We start from the raw sequence: 17,160 nt of genomic DNA, 5'->3' as shown, positions 1-17,160 counted from the left end.
CCTTCTGGACTCGTGGCTCCTGCTTGAACAGCAGGTGGAGGCTGTGGCCAGAGGTGCCTTTGGCCAGTTTCGGCTAGTTCTCCAGTTATGGCCTTGTCTTGACCAGCAGGCCCTGGCAACAGTCACTCCTGCCTTTGCTACCTCTCGCTTGGATTACGGTAACGCAGTCTACCTAGGGTTGCCTTTGAAAACAATTTGGAAGCTTCAGCTAGTCCAGAATGCAGTGGGCCGACTTCTCATGGGTGGCCATAGATTTGATAGTGTCACACCTCTTTGATGGCCACTGCACTGGTTGCCTGTTTGCTTCTGGGTCCAATTTAAAGTGCTGGTTCTTACCTACAATACCCTTATGGGCTTAGCCCCTGCATATCTCAGCCAGTTGTATCCCGTCCTGGGAGGTCTTCTCAGCTGGCCCTCCTTAGTGTCCTGGGCCCTGGTGTAATGTGTGGTGCCTGGGCCCACAGCAGGGCCTTCTCTGTGGCCGCCCCTCTTCTTTGGAACACTCCCTGCCCAGATTCATTCAGTCCCCTCCTTAGTGGCTTTTAAGGCACTTCTCAAGACCTACCTTTTCCACCAGGCTTTTGCCCTTTAAATTTTTTTTAAAAATTGCTATTGTTATTGTTTTTCACCACCTAGAGTCTTTGGCGGAGGAGGTATACAAGGATTTTTGGAATAAATAAATAAATAAATAAATAAATGCTCGGTTGCAAAGGCTACGAAGACGGTCTAACTCTAACGCAGCTGCTAACCAGGTTTTTTTCCCTTTCCTTTTTATTGCTGTCGCTGCCATTGAAACAGTGATGCCTAGTGGTAGAAGAAGGTGGTATGCTTTTGGCAACCGCCCAGCGGTGCCAGACTGGCTGAAGTTCCTTTTACCCACCTTGTCCCTTCCTCTGCCTGCTGCAGGCAGAAAGTCAACTGGAGAGTCAGGGTGTGCACGGATGTCCCCTGCTTGGCTGGATCCCTGGCCTCTGAGGTGGTTTCCATGCCACACGTGCAAGCTCCTGCAGTTTGCATGCGCGCAGATGACGCCGCCGTCCTGCTGGGCGCCTGCATCTCCCGCCTTCCCAGCTTCTGGCTCATTAGCATAATAGGTCCTCCTCTGAGTCTGTTTGCGTTCAGCGGATCCTCCGTCACGGCAGTCAAAGAATTAATTACTCTGAGAAGGAGCCGAGCTCCTGTGAAAGGAACCTCACCATTCCCGGCTATTCACAGATCCCGTTCTCCTGCTGAGGCCGCTCCAGAGCTTGTCAAAGCATTTGGGGCACCGCCATGGGTCAGCGCTTCCCAAAAGGGAGACAATGCCCGAAGAGCCATGACACTCATTGCAAAGAGTGATTTACTTGCTGTTTGGGGGGGGAGACGAGGAGGAAGGGAGGGGGGGCGCACAAAGCGAATGGGCAGCCCTTTCGTCAGTGGGATTTATACAAAGAGGAGGAGGGTGGGGAGTGAGAGAGAGGTTCGGTGTTTTTAAAATGTACAAGCTATTCCATGGTTCTGGGACACATCCTGGGATTCAGTGCGTTCAGAGCTAAAGAGCCCAGCCCAGAGGTTCTCAAATGTGGGTCCTTGGATCCCGTTGGATCACAACTCCCATCATCCCCGGCCAAAGGTCATGGTGGCTGAGGATGATGGGTATTGTGGTCCAACGACATCCGAGGACATCTGGCATAGCCCATAACAGGTACGGGTCATATGCCTCTAAGCTAGGAATTGTATGGTCTGAAGGGCCAGATGAAGGTGATCTAAGAACTTAAGGACAGCCTTGCTGGATCAGGCCTAAGGCTGTCTATCTAGCCCAGGATCCTATTTCCCATAGTGGCCATCCAGATGCCTTGGGATGCCACACGACCCAGGAGATGAAGGCATGCCCCCTTTTCTGCTATTGCTTCCCTGCAACTGGTCTTCAGAGACATCCTCCCTGTGATCCTGGAGGGATCCTATAGCCTCCCTCTAGCCATCAAGACTAGTAGCTCTTGATAGTCCTATCCTCTATGAATTTGTCTAGACCAAATACAAGGTGCTGGCTATAACCTATAAAGCCCTAAAGCCCAGCTTTGGCCCAGGGTATTTAAGAAAATGTCTTCTCCACTAGGAGCCCACTGAGATCATCCAAGGATCATCCGTCTGCTGTTGCCACCAGCTCATCTGGTGGCTATTCTGGGACGGGTCTTCTCTGTTGTTACCCCAAGTCTCTGGAATGTGCTCCCTCCTGAACTGAGAGCTTCCCCATATCTGACAGCTTTAAAAAAGTCTTTAAAGATGCATTTATTCACCCAAGCTTTTTAACTAGGTGATTTTTAATTGTATTATTTTTAAAAAAATGTTTGTTTAAATTAGTTTGATGTTGTAAACCACTCAGAGATGTACGATTGGGGTGGTGTGCAAATATAATAAATAAAATAAGCCCCACTTAAAACCATCCAAGCTTGCGGCCATCACCAACAACATCACATAGACAGGCAGGTGGTCAGATTTCAAAAATCAGCAAGGGCAAGGTTAGGATTCAGGAGTCTGTAGAACATCCTATGGTGTTTGGCCCAAGTCTCCAGGAACTGGGCATCGATCTTTAGGTGACCGTTGAAAGCAATCTCTCAAATTTTAATGATTTGATATTGTGTTGGTGGCGGGGAACCTTCCCGGAAGAGTTTCACTCGAGTGAGTTTCACTCACTCGATAATCAGATCCAAGGCGCTAACAAACCAATAGATTTTCACAAGGTGGGGAAATGCCGTCAGCAAGGGACAAACAAGTGTCCCGAGGCACGGAGTTTCCAAGGGTGGGTGCCATAACAGAAAAGACCCTGTCTCATGTCTTGCTTTCTGTGTCTTGAATGGGGGCAGGGCACACCTGAAGGCCTTCGTAGTAAACTGAGATCATATCCTGTGCAGGATCATATCCTGGTCCCAAGCCTTTTAAAAACATACTGGCTATACACATTGGGAAACTGAGGCAGAACTACAAGCAATGTTGGCAGATGTGAGTCTTTTTATTTGGGTCTAGCTCAATCACTTATAAAGCAGGGTGCTGATTTTTGAAACAAGAGGGTTGAGGGGGGTGAGGAGCACGGAACGCTCCCCCTACTCACAGTTTACCTCAGCACTCAGGCTCCTCATTCCACCCCTCTTCCCTGGCACTTTTCTCTCCAGATCTGGAAAATCGGAAAAAGGTGTCTGGAGTTGAAGTACACTGAGGTGATGGGAGGAAAGGTTTTATGCTCAAAAGCAGCTATAAAAATATCCAATACAGATTTTTTTTAAAAAAAATCCCATCTGCCTGGATTGTTCTTCATGTTGATATATAATCTCTTTCAATCAGACTGTCAGTCTGCTTGAATTAGCTGCAGCTATGAAGAATGTCAGAGTAGTTTTTTTACTAGGCTTTAGTCATAAATATAATCTTTTTTCCAAGGGAAAAACATTCTTATATGGTGAAACACTTTGAGGATCAAGAGCAATCCAGGCAGCTATTCTCCCGCTGTCTGTGGAGGAGGGTTGAGAGGTTCTCACCCTGAGCGCACTCTTTATGTTCTTAAAATCGCCACGGTATATCTGAATCGGACACACCCGTATTTTAATTCTGCCATTTCTGCATTGCCGAAGAAAGTGTACTGAGACAATGGAAAACAAAAACAGACATACCACTCGACTTCCATGAATATTTATATACCGCTTTTCAATGAAAGTTCCCAAAGCGGTTTCAAGGAAGGAAGGAAGAAGGGAAGAATCCCGGCCCACCCAAAGGTTCACAATCTAAAAAGAAATGTAAGAGAGAAACTAGCAACAGCCACTGGAGGGATGCTGTGCTTGGAATGGATAGGACCAGTTGCTCTCCCCCTGCTCAATAAAGAGAATCACCACTTTTAAAAGGTGCCTCTTTGCTCAGTTAGCAGGGGACCATGGTTTGGCTGTATGTTTGGAAGCACAAGCCATGGTATGGATTCTAAACCTTGGTTAGTGCAAACTAGAACATAGGAAGCTGTCTCATATTGAGCCGGGTCTCATGATCAGTGAGACCCGGTTCGTAAGAGTGAGCAGGGAGAGCGGGCTAAGTCTGCTCTCCCCGCTCACGGTCAGAGCGCAAGCCCTGGGTGGCCAGATCGGCCACCCACACGATTGCCGGCTCCGTGATGGAGCTGGTGGGGGCTGGGGAGCTCGGGGGCCACGAACCCCCTGGACGCTCCAGTATGCCCTGTGCGCACGCCCAGGGCATACTGGGGAGACCCCTGGAGCCGGGAGGCAGCTTTTTACCTCCCCCTCTAGGGGTCTACTCATGAGTAATCGCGGCATGGAGCCGCGCCACAGCTACTCGCAATCTTTAAAACCAGGTTTGTGGAGCGCTCGCTCCGCAAATCTGGTTTTTGGGCAGGGGTAGTTAGGTGGGTTACCTGCCTAGGAACCACCGGGCTTGCAGCCGAGCCCGGTGGGTCACACGATGGGGTGAAATTGGGCTAGCCTCCGCTAGCCCGATTTCGCCCCATCATGTGAATAGCCTCATTGAGTCAGACCCTTGGTCTATCTAGCTCAGTATTGTCTTCACAGACTGGCAGCGGCTTCTCCAAGGCTGCAGGCAGGAATCTCTCTCAGCCCTATCTTGGAGATGCTGCCAGCGAGGGAACTTGTAGCCTTCTGCTCTTCCCGGAGTGGCTCCATCTCCTGAAGGGAATATCTTACAGTCCTCACACTTCTAGTCTCCCTTTCATATGTAACCAGGGTGGACCTTGCTTAGCTAAGGGGACAAGTCATGCTTGCTACCACAAGACCAGCTCTCCTCTCCTCTAGAATCAAACTGGATGATTCTAGTCTTATTTGAGCCAGTTTTCATCCTTGGAAATATAGGAAGCTGCCTTCTACCAAGTCAAATGCTTGGTCCATTTAGTTCAGTATCGACTGCAAGGACTGGCTCTTCAAGGTTTCAGGCTGGAGTCTCTTCCAACCCTACCTGGAGATGCTGTCACTCTGCCCTCTAGGTGAACTATATGGTCGCCTGGGGCACCAAGTGGGGAGGGGTGACGACTGTCCGGATCACGTGTCACTCCCAAGACCAGCGGGGGAAAGTGGCTGAGTGAGCAAAAGCAAGGGAGTGGGCAAGCCAGTGGACAATGGACCGAGCAGGTTCTCTTCATCCTTGTTCTCCTCCCCCTTGGTGGGCCGCTCCCCTCCTGCTACGGGCCTGCCACAGCCCATTATAATGGTGTTGGCATGGTGGTGATGTCACTGTAATGCGCCGCAGTGGCAGAGGTGGGCTGCCCGCTGCAGCAAAGAGAGCAGGTGGCAAAGACAGTGCTCCCCATCCTCGTCACCTGCCCCTTCTTCTTTTCATCTCGGCGGGCTGCCCTGTCTTGCCACAGTGGGTGAGGAGAAAGCTCCCCTTCCTTTTGCTGTAGCAATGAGGAGGACGGAGAGCAAGAGAGTGGCAATGTTGAGGAGCACCTGATTGCTCCATCACGTGCCCACTCGCACCCACCCGATGGGAGGTGCCTGACTAAACGAGCAGACGGGGCAGGGGGCTTGGGGTGCCCATGTTGCCTGGGTGCCCCCATCCCTTGGGCCGGCCCTGTGCCAGAGACAGAACCTGGGGCCTTCTGCATGCAAAGCAGACGCTCTATCACCAAGGTACAGCCCCATCCCCAAGATGAGAGTCTTCCCCAGCCCTACCTGGAGATGCCCAGGATTGAACCGGCGGCCTTCTGCATGCAAGGCTGATGCTCGGCCACTGAGCTACAGCCCCAGTACTTCGTGTTCTCAGCCTTTTGGCCCAGTTTGACCGAGCCAGTGCAGCACTTCCGATCCCCAGCCCCGTTTCCCTTTAACAAATGGGTCTGCTGTAAAGATCTCGCTTCTCTCTCTAATGCACTTCCACACAAAGTGCACCCATTGTTTGCTACCCTTTGGGAGAAGCCATCCTCTGCAAAGCTCCGAGCTCTCCTCTTTCATGCGAGAGCCTGATCGACAGCTGGCCCATCGTGTGTGTTGCATCTCTTCTTGACCTTTTGATCAGGGACACAGATATCCTAAGGGGGAATCTCTTAAGTGCCTCTCTGTGCATACCTCAATAAGCATGCTTTTCATGGACTGAGAACATGGGTATGCGTCCTCATTTCTCTTCCCTATTTTCTGTCTGCATGCTATGCCCCTCTTCTCTCTCTCTCTCTCTCTCTCTCTCTCTCTCTCTCTCTCTCTCTCTCTCCCAGCATCTTCCTTTGTGCAGGTCTGCACAGTCTCTCTCTCTCTCTCTCTCTCTCCCATCCTTCAAATGAGAGGCTCTTGTATGGCTTTTAATTGTGGACTTCAAACTGCAGCTGGAAGTGTGTCAGGGCCCAGGGTCAGAATAGGCTGAGATCTGGCTTCTGCACAGGAAGGCAATGATCAAAGGGCCAGAGGCAGAAGACGTAGGCTAGCCGCTAAGTATCAGATCAACCCCACAAGAATAGGAGGGCAAGAGATGTGATAAAGACAGCTGGTGGTCAGGGCTCCAGACTGCACTGGGCTGTGTTGTTCCCTGGTCAAACAAGTTGCTCAGACTGAAGCCCAATGCAGAAGTTTTCTAGAGCCAGCCAGGACCCTGTTGGTTCTCAAGTCACCTGGGCTGAAGAGCTGCAGTACCTACTCTGACCATTATATGGGCGGCGCTGTAGTGCAGCAGAGTCCAGGCCAGTCATTCCCTCTCCCTGAGAGTTCCCTTAGTGGTGCAAGGAGTATGATTCCTGAACCCTAGTGGCAGAATCTCTGGTTTGAGATCCCTGGTGCTTTACAGTGGTACAGTCCAAAATTCATACAGTGCAACAATCCAGTTGCCTCTCAACAATTCTATAAAGACGGAGAAGCTCAGCAGATGGAGGAGGGAAAAAAAGAGTATTCCACTCCAGTGCAGGGAATTTCTTGTCCATCTGTGGGGTGAGGCAGGCATATGCCTACCAGCAACGTTTTCTTACATTTTCCTTTCTTTGTTACCACTGGGTGGCAAGAAGCATAGAGGAGAAGCAGTCCAAAGCCTGACGTGCCTTTTGGGTCCATGGATAAACGACCAATTGGCTCTTAAACAAAAAGAGCATTCTGTTGGTAAGTTTTGCTTTGAGAGTTAGCTTTGGGAACCGACAGCTTTAAAAACCACCCAAGACACTGTTGTTAAAAACAGAATGGCAACATCTGACATGGGAATGACCCCTCCATTTCCCCCATGCCTACTATAAATTCTCCAGGGTTTAGGTTTGACTGCAGTCTTGTAAAAGTGCGGTCTTCCCTCCCCCACCTCTCTTTCCCAGACTAGCAAATTTCTTTTTTTACAATGGTCGAGGTGAGGCTTTGAGATCCTGCCATGGTTGATTGTCTGCGGGTAGAGCCCTTGCTGGGAAGGCCGTGATTTATATTGACTCTCTTGTCACAGGGTTGAAAGGAGGGCTTGGATTATTTCGCTCTGATCAAATGAGGGGCTCGGAAGCCACCCACTGCCATAAAGTTGGTGGAAACCGTGAGCTGAGATAGGGCACATGGTCGTCTTTGTGGCGGGGATAGTGCTTCGGAGTCTGTCTTGGAGCCCTTTCCCATCCGTGGCTGTGCTGAGAAAGAAGGAAGAATCCAAAGAGAGGGGTAGACCAGTGCCTAAAATTGATTTAAGACCTGTCACCAAAAATGTGATGAATTATTTAAAAGCGACTCATGTCCCCACCTAGCTCACTGGTGTAGAGTACACAGAAGATCTTGAGTTCAATTTCTGGCATCTCTGGATCAAGTAGCAGGTGCTAAGCAAGTATCTTCCTGTCTGTCTGTCTGTCTGCCTGTCACATTTATATACCACCCCATGTAAAACAATCTTAATATTTATTTCAGTCTTTCCGTCTGGTTTTCTGTCTTTAAAGCTGCTGCCTGTCAGAGTAAATAGGAACGTAGGAAGCTGCCTTATACTGAGTCAGACAATTGGTCCATCTAGCTCAGTATTGTCTTCACAGACTGGCAGCGGCTTCTCCAAGGTTGCAGGCAGGAGTCTCTCTCAGCCCTATCTTGGAGATGCTGCCAGGGAGGGAACTTGGAACCTTCTTTATGCAAGCATAGAGGTGCTCTTCCCAGAGCGGCCTCCTCCCCTAAGGGTAGTATCTTACAGTGATCAAACGTGTAGCCTCCCATTCGAATGCAAACCAGGATGGACCCTGCTTAGCAAAGGGAACAATTCATGCTTGCTTCCACAAGACCAGCAATCCTCCCATGCAGGGTCAGCAACCTTATCGCTCATTGATCTAAGGAAATAGGGAGGTGCAAAGGAGAAGAGAATGTGCCTATTTTGAATACAGGACTTGGACCATTGGGGGCTTTAGGAATAAATGGAAGTGTCATCTTTGGCACTGCTGAGGTCAAGCTAGGCCTAAAGTCAGTAAGTTCTCTTTGTCCACATGAGAGCCAGCATGGCGTAGTGGTTAGAGCGCTGGACTAGGACCGGGGAGACCGGAGTTCAAATCCCCATTCAGCCACGAGACTTGCTGGGTGACTCTGGGCCAGTCATGAATCGCTCAGCCTAACCTACCTCACAGGGTTGTTGTGAAGATACACATAACCACGGGATATACATGATAAATAAGTAAGTAAGTAAAATGTAGCTCCACTGATGTCCGATAGGCCAGGAGCCATTTTAACCCCTTCAGACTTCAATTAGCCCGAGCCTGTGCAGGTTAAACCTGTGAAGTTCCATAAGGAAACAATGTTGGACGTTCACTGTGAATTGTGAAATTAAAGGGGGTGGGCAGGAAGAAAAGGCCCCACTGTCTGGGTGTTTTCCTGTTGCCACAGCAACAAAAGCCATTGCCTTGTTCCCAGGTCTGCCGGTGTTTGCCGGAGAGGAAAAGTTTTCCAGCGTTTGGCTTGTCATGGCTTTAGGCTCTCGGTGCCGAGTGGGGGAATGAATGTGTGTGTTATTAAAACGACAGCTTATGGCTCCAAAGTGTGTTTTTACCTGGGATTAATATACTCTGGCCTCTCTGTATGTGCTTAAGGGTATCTCTTAAGCTGCCTGTCTCAGGTATTACTTATTTGTGTGTCTGTAAACATTTTTAAAAAGAACTCCTCCACCACCACCACGCCCGCACATGCTCTTTTGTTGTGCACTCTTTATTCAAAAATCCATTTCCAAAAGTGTATTTCTCTTTTCTCCACCCTCTTCCCTCTGGCCCTGATCTCACAGATGATGGTAATCCCGTATTGTCTCAGCAAACCCCCCCCCCCCAGATGGGAATGAATCGAGACGATCTAGTGATTACTGCACTCAGCAATCTAAACCGGTAAAGCTGGTTGACCGATGCGCAGAAAATCCATGGCGCGCTCGTCTCACGAGGGCATTAGTCGCAAGCTGTGTGGACATTACATTACGACTAATTCCTAGCCTGGCTGTATTTACTAAATATGTGGCTATTTAGTGCAGCTGGGGGAAGATTTATTTGCATTATTGTTATTATTTACAAGGGTGGTTGTTTGTTTTTTAATTTGGGCTGCCCAGCACTGAGACGGAGAGGAGAGGGTGTTGACGGGCTCCATGGTGGAGCACTGTGTGTAGGAAGACCAAAGTTGGATCCCCATGTTTTTTATGGCGGGGGGATGGTTCTCCTCTTTGATACTTGTTTCATGGGCTTCTGATCTGCAGCTCTTTGCTTTTGGGAGAAACAAAGGCCCATATTAATGCACAAGAAGGCAATTCGCGTGACCGTTTTTGGTGGGGATGAGGAGAAGGCAGGACACAAGCTTACCTCCCCCACCCCCAAATCCTCGCTGCTCTGGGATTGCTTGTGCAGTGTGCCCCACATGACCGGAGAGGAGAGCTGGTCTTGTGGTAGCAAGCATGACTTGTCCCCTTAGCTAAGCAGGGTCCACCCTGGTTGCATATGAATGGGAGACTAGAAGTATGAGCACTGTCAGATATTCCCCTCGGGATGGAGCCACTCTGGGACGAGCAGAAGGCTCCAAGTTCCCTCCCTGGCAGCATCTCCAAAACAAGGCTAAGAGAGATTCCTGCCTGCAACCTTGGAGAAGCAGCTGCCAGTCTGTGAAGACAATACTGAGCTAGATGAAGCTATGGTCTGACTCAGTAGATGACAGCTTCCTGTGTTCCTATGACTGGCAGGTGAGCGATGCCAGAGCTAGAAGGGGGAAAGCAGGCTGCGTCCTCCCGCATCCCACAATGCACTGTGTGAGGAGCACAATGTATTGGGGACGTTCCCCACTGCTGGATGCTCTTTCTGCCTGGCCGTATGGAAGCATGCCCTTCTGCCTCACTTCTGGGTACAGAATCCAGGCTACCCAGTGGAGGAGAACCACGGTAGATCCCAATCCCAGCAGATCACACAACCAGCCCTACCTGGGCTAGTGCTGGTCATGAGAATGAACTCAAGGTTTCATAAAATTCCACATGAGATGTTTTTAAGCGTCATCAAGAGAAGAAAAGTGGGAAGGGAGGGAAGAAGCCCGCAAGCCCCTCAGGCCTGCAGGAAACTCACCGACGTAGGACACAGAAAGACCTTTTGCACGGTTGCTCATCTCGTATTTGGAGGAACATTGAGTCTAAATATGGAGGTGATTTATGAAGAGGGGCTTTGTATCTTTTCATTTGGGAGACCAGACCAAACCAGCCAGTCTCTGATCTTCAGAGAACAGAGCTTGTGGAGGGTTTGAAGCTGGGGGCCTCCACATGCTGTTGGTACAGAGCATCCAAAGAAGAATACACATATAACTCCCCCCCCCGCAACACTTCAGTACCCAAAGCCCCCACCTGTCTTTGTTCTCTGCTTTCAGGGAAATGATCAAGAGAGAGGAGCCGGGCGGGGAGGCAGGAGATGGTGACTTTGGAACTTGATTAATCATCAGGAAACGGTAATCACGAGTGGAGTGTTGGGGATCATTATTCAAAGACCTCTTTTTATTTTTGACAGAAATGAACCACCCAAACTACAGCAGTAGCTTCCTCTAATTATTTCAGTGTGCTCAATGCTCCCTTTCTGAGTATCGAGTAAACCATTTCTCTTCTTTCAGTTTGGAGCTAATGATCTCTAGGGCATGGCTTTTGAGCACCCCGTTGAGTTTATTTGGGGAGTCCACCTGCTGGAGCATGTTGATGTCTTTCTTTCTTACTTTCGGTTCTTTGTTTGTTTATTTGTTAGGAAAATTGCCCTTCAAAATATTAAGAATGTCAACTTTGATTTGTGGCCCTTTTATTTTTTCAGTAGCCTTTGCCCCTTGGTTGCTGGGCATGCAAATAGCTCTTAAATGCAGACTGGAATTGGTTCATTGGCTGCTGATGTCTTGAGATGCCAGAAGCTTTGGCCTGTCTTGGTAAACAGGGAAGAGCCATGATATTCCACAAAGCAGCACAGAGGCAGAAAGGATTGGTGGGGAAGAATTCAGTACCTCTCTCATCCACACCAGCAAAGCTGGTGTAAGGAAGAATAGGCAATCTCCTAGACTTACACTAGATGTGCATTCGTTTTCGGAATGCATGGGAACAGAATCAAACATTTTGCTCTGAAAACAACAACTTTGGGATTTGGTATTTATTTATTTTATTATTTATTTAACATATTTTTATACCACCCCAAACACAAATTCTCTGGGCAGTTTACAAAACAATAAAAACGACCAATAAAAAGATTGACACATTTCAACAATTAAAATTTAAGAAGTGAAAACTATTAAAACAATATCTAATTAAAAGCCTGGGTGAACAAATGCATCTTGACTGCCCTTTTAAAAGTTGTAAGAGGCTCTTATTTCAGCAGGAAGTATGTTCCAAAACCTTGGGGCAGCAATGGAGAAGGCCCATCCCTGAGTAGCCAGCAGACAAGCTGGTAGCAAATGCAGAGGGACTTCTCCAGATGATCTCAATGGATGGTGTGGTTCATAGCAAAGAAGACATTCTCTTAAATACCCAGGGCCCAAGCTGTTTGCAGCCTCATACATACCTATGTGAAATACTTAAAATAATTCTTACTTTTGCAAGTTGTTTTTGGAGCTGCACAGCCACCCTTTTAAAACCCACCAGAGCATCCGCCCATCAGATAATACAATACTGAACTGGGCAGGCCAGTGGGATGTATAGGCACTATCAGGACCATCCATAGTTCAGGGGTAGAACATCTGCTTGCCATGCAGAAGCTCCCAGGTTCAATCCCTGGCATCGCCAGGTAGGGCTGGGAAAGTCTCCTGTATTGGAGATGGTGGCATCGCTTAGCAGAAGGGCGTCTGCTTTTATATACAGAACTCCCAGGTTCAATTTCTGGCAGCATCTCCAGCTAGGGATGGAAAAGACCCCTGCCCAAAACCTTGGGAGAGCCACTGCCAGTCACTATAGTTAAAACTGGTGGCATTGGCCAAATGTATAAGATCTCTTTCTGTCCTCCTAAAGTGGAGAGTCCATCATTAACCCCCTTCTTTTGGGGATGCGCCCATAGCTCAGTGGAAGAGCACCTGCTTTTTGCACGCAGAAGGTCCCAGGTTCAATTCCTGGCAGCTCCAGTCCAAAAACAGCTCGGGGAGCAGGAACGGGCAAGGTTCTTTGCCAGAGTTGCTGATGCCAATCAGAGAAGATGATACTAGCTAGATGTACTCAAGATCTGCTTTGTTATAAGGTAGCTTCATATGCGTTCACCCCTGTGATGCAAGATCACAGTAGTGCAACTCTGCACCAATTTACACTTCTTACGTTTATGGAATGGAGATAGCTTCCCTGATAGTTAGCCACTCACAGCTGCAAGGTGTGAACGGACTCCAGAGAAATACATTTGCCTTTGAGGAGATTTGGGTTGTCGGTGGCACTGCTCTGTCCCTGATCTGGAGTAATGATGCTGTGATGACTCATTCACACATGCAGGGCATTTCTTGATCTTTCGGGTGTCAAGCATTTGTCAGAGCTAGTGTGAACCAGTCCTTGGAGAGAGCATATGGCAGCAGCTGACATGCTGAAGTCCTAAAGGATCGGTCCCGAGAATGAACCTGCGTGCTGGCCAATCAGGACTTCCTTGATCATGTGACGTTTAATCTCTGTCCTGCCCTCTTCCTCCATATTCTGATGGGCAACATCTGCAATAAGCCATATCTAGGTCAGCCAACTACATGTCTGGCCAGATGTTAGGTAACATATTGCTTCCTCTCTTGGGAGTGAAAAGGTTGCCGAGGCCTGAAGGATGCTGGGAGCTTCTTTGGGAGGAAGCCAAATTAGACAGAAACTGAAACACTGTCGGGGTCATGGCACCAAGCATGCTCGAGGAGAGAAATTATCATTTGGTCAAAGAAGCGGAGTGGGGGTGGGGGTTTAATTTTGGCTTGACTTCTTCAGGAATATGAGTTAGATAGGTAAACCTGAATGCAATTCGTATTCTTTGTTTTCATTTCCATGGCCTGGCTTCTGGGCAAAGTGATTTCAGCAGAAATGCATTAAGAGGGTAACGGTGGTGTTGGGTAGTTGAGGGTATATTTATTGAGCTCTTCTTTGGTCCGTAGTGGCATCGTGTTATTTTTTGCCTTTTCGAGGCCCGGGGGGGGGGAGTGTGTATCAAAACATTAGGGCTAATCAAGAGTTGTTGAGAGGACCCTGCTTGAGACGGCAAGGAACCCTCCCTGTTCCAAGTATTCCTGTTAGAAAGCTGGGCAGAAAAATGTGAGGATAAGGAGGAGCTGTGAAGAGATGGGTGAATTTCAAGGCACTGTGCGTTCTGATCCTTTCTGCCTGTCCTAAACTGTCTATCATCCTTGAGTTGAAAGAAGCTGCCCCTCTTTCTTAACCTCAGGATGTTTTCTTTACATGCCAAAGTTAGAAATGCCTTTGTTTAAAAAAAAAAAGGAGGAGGATAGGTCAAAAAGGTGACCTTTCTTCATAAGAACACTGCTAGGGTTATAAGAGATAGAAATGCATGTAAACCAGGGCTGTAAGAATTGCCTGCATTTTTGAAATGTTATCTTATTTACTGTGTTAAGAAGATAGAAGCTGCTGCATACTGAGTCAGACCATTGTGCCATCTAACTCAGTACTGTCTACACCAGGCCTGCTCAGCTAAGGCCCCCCAGCTGTTTTTGGACTACAACTCCCATAATTCTCAGACACAGCAGCCAATAGCCAGGAATTATGGGAATTGTAGGCCAACATCTGCAGGACGGCCAAAGTTGAGCAGGCCTGGTCTACACCGACTGGCAGCAGCTCTCCCAAGGTTTCGGGCAGGAGTCTCTCTAGCCCTTCCTGGAGATGCTGCCAGGGGTTGAACCTGGGGCATGCAAAGCAGATGTTCTGCTCCTGAGCTATGGCCCCATCCCCAGTATAAGATTCTTCCCCAGCCCTACCTGGAGATGCCGAGGATGGAACCTGGGACCGTCTGCATGTAGATCAGATGCTCTACCAGTGAGCCACAGCTGCATTCCTACTTATGTCACTGCCTCTCTTCCAAAGCAACCAAGGTTTCATAATAGTTTGCAATTTAAGGGCTGAGCTGGATGGGACATGGGTGTTCGGCCACTGGAATGCCCACCTTCATTTGCTTTCCCAAAAAGCAGCTCCAGTGAAGCCTGATTTGGGTTGGGGTCAGGGCAAGGATGGGAGGGGTCCAAACAGGTCTCCTCTTAGAAGAGAGCTGGTCTTGTGGTAGCAAGCACAACTTGTCCCCTTAGCTAAGCAGGGTCCACCCTGGTCACATATGAATGGGAGACTAGAAGTGTGAGCACTATCAGATATTCCCCTTAAGGGGTGGAGCTGCTCTGGGAATTGCATCTAGGTTCCCCGTTCCCTCCCTGGCAGCATCTCCAAGATAGGGCTGAGAGAGATTCCTGCCTGCAACCTTGGAGAAGCTGCTGCCAGTCTGTGAAGACAATACTGAGCGAGCTAGACCAATGGCCTGACTCAGTAGATGGCAGCTTCCTCTGTTCCTAACCTTTTCCCACAGATCAACCTGCTCTGGCAGCAGTGCTTCTTCATTTGGAGAAGCAAATATATGGTCGATAAGTGAGGCCCTAGGTCACTAGAAGGTTATTCTGGAAGGCCCGATCTAGAACAAAAATCTAATAATTGTTCTATTACCCCTATAAAAGGGATCCCTATTGGACCCAACAACACTATACTCTGTGGCACAGAGTCTGGTTAAGGTGGTCAAATGTCACCCTATTAGGTCACCCTTTGGTTAGGGTTGTCAAATGTAAGGTAAGGTAAAGTGTGCCATCTAATCGATTTCAGCTCCTGGCGCCCACAGAGCCCTGTGGTTGTCTTTGGTAGAATACAGGAGGGGTTTGCCATTGCCTCCTCCTGCGTAGTGTGAGATGATGCCTTTCAGCATCTTCCTGTATCGCTGCTGCCCGATATAGGTGTTTCCCATGGTCTGGGAAACATACCAGCGGAGATTTGAACTGGCAACCTTCTCTTGTTAGTCAAGCATTTTCCCACTGTGGCACTTAAGGTGACAATGGTCAATTGTAGGGGAGAAATATTCGAGTCCAGCCCTACTTCATGTACCGTAATGATGTTGTTTGAAAAGTGAGGCCGTATTTGCTTTTCCCTTTAAAAATAAAAACACCAAATGCCACACGCATTTAAGATCTGCTCTTGCGAGGAGGCCTCTTCTTGATTTTCCTGCATATACCATTGAAACTGAAATTTTATTTTTTTCAATTTCTTTATTGCTTTGAACTTTTCCTCTCTCTTTCTCCGCTCCACACATGTGGTAAAATCTGCCTTCCTCCGTTCTCTTCCCCATAATTACACAAACTCTCTGCCAGATCTCTACCCAGGCCTGGAAACATGTTGGTTTAATCTTGACATTGATTAAGAGGGGGTGGGACGGGGGGTCCTGCAAAGTGTTTCAAGATGCTTGCATGGGAGATGTCAGAGATGGCTGGGAAATAAACTGGGGCTTTTTTTTTTTTAAGGATTGGAATAGATTTAGTAAGGAAGGTCACTTAGATGAAATCCAAACAGCCTTGTGGATAAGTTACAAAAATTCCCCCCAAGTAATACCTGCTGTGGTTTAATTTCAGTGGCTAGAAGGCCAGAAGGCAGGGGGCTGTGTTAGGGGGCCTGCCTCCCTCAGGTGGGATCTAGGTCCTTTTCTTGCATGTTTGAGCTTCTGGTTTTTGTTTTTGTTTTTAAGTGTCCAAGGCTTTTACTTCTGTGGAAGCTTGAGGAAAAGAATGCAGACAGGATTCTATGAAATCGTTCAGCCTGGAGGAAGTTGGGATTTGCATGAATTGGGATTGTGGAGGTCATGTGTGTGCTGCTGTGGTGGCACCCCCACCACACGAGGGGTGCTGGGGAGGCATGCCACCCCAGAAAGAAGCTATGGTAGTCAGCAGAGCAGCAGGTGCAGACCTGCTCTCTTCACTTTTAAAGGTGCCCAAACTGCCTTTCAGATCTATGCACGAATCTCGATTCATGCACATCCCTAGGAGAGAAGCCAATTCCCCCTTCTGGTTTTCTGGTCAAATAATGTAAAGGCACATGAATTACAACTAGGACTGAGCACGCGCGCACACACACACGTGTGTGTATGCAACATTGCCATATTATTCACAGGGTGAAAGGTTGGAGTAATGTTAAGGATTTCTGGTGGGAGGGGGACTTAATGTCAGCTGAGGAGTTATTCCCAGGATTCCTGGCAGCTGGAAGTGCTTTTTAAAAAAATTCCTTAGATTGAGATCAGGAAGGCTTGCCCTTGCTCTGATATGGCTTGAGAATGGTGCTATGTCATCACATAGCATCATTCTGAAGTCCATTTGGAGTGAGGGTAGTGCTTCCCTCATTCTAAATTGGCTTCATAATGACACTATGGAGATATGAGATTAAAAACAAATAGTAACCACCAGTCAGTACCTCAAAACAGGAGGTGGAGAAGGAAGCTGAGAATGATAGTTTAGGTAACACTCTCTCTCTCTCTCTCTCTCTCTCACACACACACACACTCACACTCACACTCACACACACACTCACACTCACACACACACACACACACACACACACACACACACACACACACACTGGGATGAAGGTTCTTTTATAGTATAATAGCATGTTAGAGTTGGAAGCAGTGTTTCCTGTAACAGGGATTCCCAGATGTTGTTGACTACAACTCGCACAATCCCCAGCCAAAGGCCCTTGCAGCTGGGGATGCTGCGAGTTGTAGTCTACAACATCTGGGAATCCCTCTTATAGGGA

General features: G+C 48.3%; 1 protein-coding gene across 7 annotated transcripts in view; it reads left to right on the top strand.

The window, feature by feature from the left end:
- Positions 1-17,160, top strand: part of TMEM132C (transmembrane protein 132C) — a 210,410-nt gene that overhangs the window by 51,090 nt on the left and 142,160 nt on the right. Inside the window, exon 1 of one of the 7 annotated variants that reach the window (XM_053280215.1) lies at positions 10,805-10,850. The exons of the other annotated variants lie outside the window; for them this stretch is intronic. The gene's annotated coding sequence lies outside the window, so the exon portion shown is untranslated. Of the gene's footprint in view, positions 1-10,804; positions 10,851-17,160 lie in introns of those variants that run through there. 7 annotated transcript variants of the gene reach the window in all.

Source organism: Hemicordylus capensis, chromosome 15 (assembly GCF_027244095.1).
Source record: "Hemicordylus capensis ecotype Gifberg chromosome 15, rHemCap1.1.pri, whole genome shotgun sequence".
Taxonomy (NCBI): domain Eukaryota; kingdom Metazoa; phylum Chordata; class Lepidosauria; order Squamata; family Cordylidae; genus Hemicordylus; species Hemicordylus capensis.
This window is presented reverse-complemented; position numbering and strand designations above follow the sequence as displayed.